Source organism: Meriones unguiculatus, chromosome X, assembly GCF_030254825.1.
Source record: "Meriones unguiculatus strain TT.TT164.6M chromosome X, Bangor_MerUng_6.1, whole genome shotgun sequence".
NCBI classification, from domain to species: domain Eukaryota; kingdom Metazoa; phylum Chordata; class Mammalia; order Rodentia; family Muridae; genus Meriones; species Meriones unguiculatus.
In genome coordinates, this window is record NC_083369.1 from 72,200,363 (window position 1) to 72,208,220 (window position 7,858).

A 7,858-nucleotide genomic window follows, 5' to 3' on the forward strand; every position below is an offset into this window, starting at 1 on the left:
TTGCTGATATGTTACCATTCTGAGTTTCTTAATATATATATTTCCTTTTGTGTACCAAAAATTCATATGAGTTTATGAAAATCAAAAGGTCATGAGACCTGGATCTGGCATAGCTCAAATGGATCCCAGTAGAGTTTTTCCCTGATCTTGGGATTCCTCATTTTTTCCATTTAATAGACAAATCTTAACTTCTGTCTCTAGTCTGAATCTGTCTCAGCAGATTTTCACCTGGTTGACTCTATTTCTGAGATAAGCTATGGACTGCAAGCTAAAATCTGGACTTGGATGCTGACATAACTGCTCCCTGTCTCTTCAAGCAGATCAACTAAAGAGACTGTTAAGGACTGCCTCATTGACCAGCCTTTCACTGGCTCCTAGTAATCTTTACTTAATTAGGAGAAACTTATGATTGGACAAAAGGCCATGATATTGACATCAAAGCAAGGGATTCTAGTATATTGGGTGGGAACTCTAAAGATCCAAGAGAAATCCTTAAATTCAGTTAGAAGCAACTCCCTTGGGCACTCAAGAAATGGGACCATTAGCTACTCTGCTTGTTTTTTTCAATGTTTGAACCTTGCATTATAAATCGTCTGTTTGCATTTATTAGGGGAAAAATTAGTGCAGTGCAAGTGCTTATGCTAAGATAACATTACCAAAGAGTAAATATGACTGGGCATGGAATGGAAACAAAACCCAGATAATTACAGACTAAGGTAACTACCCACGTACTCACCCCAACTTATGACCAGCATTTCAGCCTCTTTCAAACTGAGAGATAAACAGTCCAATCATCAGCATGAAGAAATTCCAGAAGACAGATCTTCGGCCCATTGTCCCATTCTACAGGCTGAAATGTTGAGTCAAAAGGCAAAATTTTTCTTAAGATAGAATCCTCACTTTACAACTGCTTCATGGTTGAAGCAGTTACAAGGAGAAGGGGGAAATGAAAGAATCAGACTACCTTTGTAACCTATGTTTCTTTAATTGCCTTATAACTTATATTTTCAAGTTTTAGGCCTATGTTAATTAAAGCCTTTTAGTGCTTCTCCAGAGAGACGAGGAATATAAAAGTTCCTGACATTAGCCATCTGTGAGGGCAGATATAAGGAAGAAAACAAGCAGAGATCTCTACTAAATGGAGAGAAAACCACCGGCTGGCGCCTGTGAGATGAACTTTGTTTGGAAACTGGGCCAAATGGCCCCAATCAGAACAGACATGGGATGAGTTAATCACTCTCCCACCTTTAACTGTGGCTATATCTCATATGGCAGGAAATTCCAAACTGACTTGAAGATCAGATATTTATGACAGGGCTGACCAGACCTAAGAGTGCCCAGAACCAACCAATTATTTTAAAATTTAAACACCTCATCCAATCCTGAATCGCCAAGATTGCAACTCCAGGATATTCCCACGTTTTGTCTTTTAAAAACCTAAAGCTTTTGTCCCTGAAGGCCACTCCTTGCTGACCAGCAGGGGTGACCCCACTGCGCAATGGTAAAAATACACCTGTTGCGATTTTGCAGCGATGATTAGTTTCCTGGGTTTTCTTCATACCTTCTCATATTGAGGCTCATGTAAGGCCTAACTGTGCCAGGCAGTGACATCAGCTGTGCGATATCCCAAGGGTCACAGGTTATGTCAGACCAGAGCCCCATCCCCTGAGGATACTGACAGGATGTCTCTTCATTGCAGATCATGCCTCCACAGCATATAGGAAGTGACTTTTCTGCTATGTCCCGCCCTCCACACTGATAGGAAATGACACCCACCCCAATGAGAGAAAGTAACATCACATCACATACACACATCACTCATATAGGCTCCCTGCTGTCCCCACTTTCCCAGATCAGCTCCTCAGACAGCCATGAGAACTTCACCCAAGTCTCCTTGGAGAACTATGTACTTCCAGTTCCCGGTCACACCTTGGAGGGCAGGGATAGGGACCTGTCACTTATCACTGCTCCCCTCTGACATTAGCCTCCCTGACCCCATGAAGTCACGTGGGATCTCAAGGCCCTCAACCTCCTGATTTCCTGTGACCTCTTCTATCACATCCCCAGGGCTCACTGGCAATGCCCAGGGAATACACTGTACTCCTTCCTGCTCAGAATACAGGGAGCTGATAGAGTGGTGGGGAAGTGGGAATTCAGGTGTTGGCTCTGCCCCTCCAGATACCACCCACCCGCTCATCATTAGGAAGGCTTCCTTTAGGTCCACCAGTTTCCCCAAGATCAGCCAGTCCACAGCTTGCAGGAAAGGGAGTCACCAGGATGAGGGAGGCCCCACCTACCTCCCCAAGGGCTATTTTGAGGGAGTGGTCACTACAGAGTCAGTTAAGAGGACCACGACCAGTTTCCTCTATTCTATCTGAAAAATAGACAAAGGGTCAAGACATGCACGAAGTGGGTGTGTCCTGTGATTGACAGCTATGACTTGTTGGGTGGGAACAAAGCACGAATGACAGCTGATGCCCTGGTGGCAGGGCCTGACATGTGATATCGGGGTGGTCATGACCTGAATGTGAGATCTGACACTAATGGGTTTGTGGCCTTAGCATGACTGGTGGCTGACACTATGGTGGGCGGTGCCTGAGCTTCACTGACAGCTCAGAGGAGACAGCAGGGGTGGGACTTAGACTTGAGTGACAGCCTAGGACTGACAGGCGGTCTGTGGGAGTGTCTCACCTGGTGACTGACAACTGGAGACTAATTTCTTCCCATCCTACCTGGAATATAAGTTTGGCCATTTTCAGGGCCTTCCCAGTCACCATCTCCAGGGCAGAGGGGCCTGGGCAGGGGGATGGCATCACCCTGGACTCCTCCAACTCCAACAGGACAACAGGCCCTGCGGTCAGGGATGACAATCACCATAACTTCAGCCCAGGCACTGTGGGCGGTGACTAGAAGGGGCAGTCACAGTGACATCACCATCAGTCTCCCTCCCTCTGGTCACTCCTGCCACCACCTAACTCCACCGCGAAGTGAGCCAGGCCCATGACTCGGGAAGAAAGCCACAGTTACCAAAGCCCCTCATCCGCAGTGATACTGAAGCACACAGTGAGCACAAGGATGTCCCTCCTCCGCGGGGAGGCGGGCGTCAGCACCTCGCACTTGTCCTTCAGCAGCGACGTCACTGGGGTCAGCTGCAACATCACCGGGGTCAGGACGGGAAGGACAGCATTCCCAGGTCTCCGGTGACACACGGAGAACTTCATGGAGAGGGTGCGGCTTCCGGGACACTATTGCAGCTGACGCCCCACCCACACCTACACCACGTCCGAAGGGGGCGCGCACGCGCAGTTCCTGCTATCGAATGGCTCTTCAAGCCACACCTCGCCCAGGTCACGGCTTCCGGTGACGCGCGTGCAAAATTCCTCTTGAGAAAATCGCTGCCGCTTTCCCGCCCCTTTATGCTCGATGCGCACTTCTTCTCGGTTCGGAAGCATATACAGTGATTGTTTCCGGAACTTGTTCCCGCGCCGGTTCAAAATCACTTCCGGTGATTGTCCCCGGATTTCTCTCCCGCGCCCCCTGGGAGTCATTTCCGGAGACTCTCTGCGGACGCTCGCCCCCGCCCGCAACATACACATTTTTTCATGATGGTTTCCGGAAGTCCCGCCCTTCAATGCCTGAGTTGCGGTTGATGCACAATTAGTTTCCGGTTCTTCGCAAAGCCTTCAGGGAAATGCAGTTTCCAGTGTCGAAGGTCGTAAATGTAGTAGCCCCCTGTTTCCGTTCATTCTCAAAGTCTTCCGGGAAATGTAGTTCACAGAGAGACACATGAAGTACAGGAACTCCTTGAGCCCCTTGTTTCCGGTGTTTCACAAGGCTATTAGGAAAGGTACGTTCCTATGCTGAAAGGCACTGGACTGTGTGAGAGGCATAGGCACTTTGTTGCTGGTCCCGTTGCTAAGACTTTTGGGAAATGTAGTTTCCAGCGCCAAGAGGCCTTAAACTTTGTTCATTTTGCTGGGAAGGTGTATGCAAGGAATGACATTTTTTAGCGCTGACCGTTTACGATGTCCTGGTCCAGACCAACCTCCAGACCTCGTAATTCTGGTCCGGATACATGGTTACGTGTTGTAACAGGAACATGGGGAGGTGAGTTTGGCACAAGTGTACAGGTAGTCAGAAACCTCAAAAATGCAACCAAGACCAGGAATGAATCTGGTCCAACCTGAGTTCTGGATGACATTTTCTCCCTCCATTGCTGGTGGGAGTGCACACTTCTACAACCACTTTGGAAATCACTCTGGCAATCTTTCTCAGAAAATTGGTAATACCTTTACCTCAAAACCCGGCTATACCTTTCCTGGGCATATGCCAAAATGCACTCCACACATGTATGTTCGTAGCAGCTTTATTGACAATAGCTAGAATCCGGAAAAATCCTTGATGTGCCTCAACCAAAGGATGGATAAAGAAACTGTGACACATTTACACAATGGAATACTACTCAGCTATTAAAAACAAACAAATCATAAAGTTTGCAGGCCAATGGGTGGATCTAGAAAAGACCATCCTTAGTGAGGTTACCCAGACCTAGAAAGACACCTGGTATGTACTACTTATAAGTAGATATTAGCCATTAGCCATATAGTGCAAGATAAGCATACTATGAGGCACAGACCCAAAGAAGATAATATAGAGGACCCAAGGGATGATGCATAAATCTCACTAGGAAGGGGAAATAGATTAGACAGAGGTAGTGGCTAAGGAGCAGCAACAAGGTAGGATGGGGTGCAGAGAAATGACAGGGTGGAGATCAGACCAGGGGAAAGACTACACAGGAATCCTGAAGGAACTTCATTCTACCTGGGAAAGATATTCAAAACCTCAGCAACAAAAGCATAGGCAATGGCCCCATAGGCCCCTAGGCCCTCTTACTCTTCAACAGAAAGATTCTAACTTGGGCATTCACACAGACCCTTTAGGTGTCATCTTGACCCTGGGGTAACCCTTAGGCCACCCAGATGTTATCCATGTTTGAATATAGCTCCCAGTTTAAGGCAAGCTGGTGCTGCCTTGCCTCTCCTTCCAACACATGGGGAACCAGGTACAAATGGATTCAGTGTTGAATTCTACAAGAGATTTAAAGAGCTAAAACCAACATTTCTCCATTATTCAGTACAACACGAAGGAATTCGTCTAAACACTACCACTCTCACCCCACCGTAATAGAACTCCAAAAAGAGACAAAATAAAAAATAAAATTATCAATCTCTCTGATGAACATAGAATAAATCAGCCCTCAACAGCCTCTTAAATTTGCTATGGCTTTTCAGCACACCAACATGTCTTAAGATACAACAGAGAGAAACTTCATTTCAATAAACAAAATTCTTATAATTTGCCCAGCACGGTGGTACACACCTGTAATCCCAGCACTGAGGGAGTGAGGCAGGTGGATCTCTGTGAGTTCAAGGCCAGCCTGGTCTACAAAGTAAGTCCAGGACAGCCACGGCTACACAGAGACACCCTGTCATGAAAAACCAAAACCAACCAAACAAACAAATTCTTGCAACTCCCACCCCTAGCACCAATTCTTATTATAAAGTAAACTTGAACTATTTCTATTTGACAATATGTTTATCATGAATCCAAATGGCTGAAAATTCATCCCAAAACAATATGAGTAACTTGAGGCACATGACTTCATGTCAGCACATATTCAAGAAGAAACAAGAGAACATGGAGACATCCAAAGCAAAGCTGAGTCCTAGAAGAGTCTGTCAGGTAGGTGTCTCTACAAAGAACAGAGCAAGATATCAGGAAAGGATGCAGACAGGTATATGTGCCCACAGCTGGGAGTACTAACATCCATCTGTGGCATATCCATTTGTGGCTCTGCAGGCAGAGTCTGGAGAGACAGTGTGACACTCTTACATGCCACTGGGACATCTTTTATGTTCCAGTTTTAGATCATCTCCTGTCTGTCTAGCATAAATTTACAGGGCTTGTTTCTGTCCTAGGAGGTATCAATTATCTTTACACTTCCAAGCCCCCTGGTACAGGGCACCGTTGAGGATTGGCTATACTCCAGGAAGGTGTGTTAGCCTCTGGAGTATACGGACTCAATCTATACCATCATGACAGGAGCAGCTATGAATGTAGACCTGGTGGTTGTTAACAGGCTCTATGTCTCTTTTTTCACCAAATGAGCAATATTTAGTCCTATTTTCATGTTTAACTTTGAACAATAACTGAGAATTGGCACTAGTTGAACTGGCAGTCATCATATACACTGGAAATGGAAGATAATCAAGGGAAGTTGTAGAGAGTCAACAGAATTTTTCTGCTACTGTGATAGTTTTGGACATACCCAAAAACTTCCTTACTGAAGCTTTTGGGTAAGTAAGTGGCTTAAAAGCCTGATTTTTCTATATGGTTAGGATTTCTCTTTTAGGTTGTTCCTTATTTTGTGGCATTCTTATTTAAGCTAAACCAGAACACACACACACACACACACACACAAACACACAAATGCATAAGACAGATGAAATATAGATATTGTTTATTTGTTTTGTATGAATTAGTGTGTATTACAGCTTTGCCCTTTTAAATAAATCAGTGGTTCTCAACCTTCCCCGTGCTGCCATCCTTTAATACAGTTCCTCATGTTGTGGTGACCCCCCCACCCCGCCAACCATAAAGTTAATTTCTTTGTTACATTGTAACTGTAATTTTGCTACTATTTGAATCTTCATGTCCATATCTGTGTTTTCTGATGGTCTTATGTGGATGCTGAGAACTGCTGAAATGTTCTAGAAACTGTACATAGGTTACCTACAAATTGGTCCATTTTGCTTAACATTTCAGTCATTAATTTTAAATCTGTGTGTGTGTGTGTGTGTGTGTGTGTGTGTGTATGTGTGTGTGAATAGGTGTCCACAGAGATCAGAAGTTAGACCTTAGAGCTGTATTTACAGGTTTTTTGTGAGGTGCCTGACATGAGTGCTGATACTCCATACAACAGTGAGCTCTATTAACTGCAGAACATGTTGTACTCCTCTGGTGAATCTTTTCCATTGAATATCAACAATTTGTCAGCTCTGTTATACTTAAACATAAAACATAGCATAACATGCTAAAAACGTTCCCAAAATCTATGAGCTCTGCATTGCTGGTCCCCCCTACCCCCAAAACAAAATGCCTCTCAATAAGTTTCTCTCTGGTAAGAGCGGGAAGGAGAGGGAAAAGAAGTGGTGACAAAATGGAAATGTAAATACAACTTGACTAAGAAACTGAAGAAGGATGATATGCCGTAAAAATGCTTTGCTGTCTGTCTTCAAATAATAATCTCCAAAGTGTGATATTGATGTGCCTGATAATATGAACTCACACATTGATTGTTTCTATTTGTACTGAATTTGCTTTTTTAAAAATTTCATACAACATATATTTTGTTCATATACAAACAATCCCTTTCCCCAAATCCTCCCAAGTTCTATCTTCCCTAACTCACTCTACTGTATATTCTTTCCCTCTCATACAAAAATGTAATTAAAAATAAGAAGCAATAAAACAAAACCACACTCAATTTTACCAAACCCAAGTATAGACATTTCAGTTAGAGTAAGTACCCTGAAGCTATAGAATTTCCCATTGAATTTTACAGACTCACTGTTGAAAATATTTTTATACATTTATTTTCCACCAAAGAGGAAAAATCTAGGACAGACTAAGAACTAGAAAAACCTATTTGATTTTTTTTTTCACATTCACAGTTCAAATAAAGTACATGTTTTGAATCATAACTCAACCACTAGTATTCAGGCTTTTCTGTATTCAACATGGTTGTCCATACACACAATTACATTTGTTTTTTTAATGAATACATATTAATCACTAG

At 43.9% G+C, this 7,858-nt stretch overlaps 1 long non-coding RNA gene across 7 annotated transcripts in view; it reads right to left on the reverse strand.

The window, feature by feature from the left end:
- The window catches only part of LOC110539823 (uncharacterized), an 89,437-nt gene extending 85,918 nt beyond the window's left edge, over positions 1 to 3,519 (reverse strand). For 5 of the 7 annotated variants that reach the window (XR_009588504.1, XR_009588502.1, XR_009588501.1 and 2 more), the window contains exons 1-2: positions 2,733 to 3,519; positions 737 to 850 (exon numbers count right to left, since the gene is read on the reverse strand). This is a non-coding gene — a long non-coding RNA (uncharacterized LOC110539823). The remainder of the gene's footprint in view (positions 1 to 736; positions 851 to 2,732) is intronic. The other 2 variants (XR_009588503.1, XR_009588505.1) reach the window with 2 other exon arrangements.
- Between the last annotated feature and the right edge of the window lie 4,339 nt (positions 3,520 to 7,858).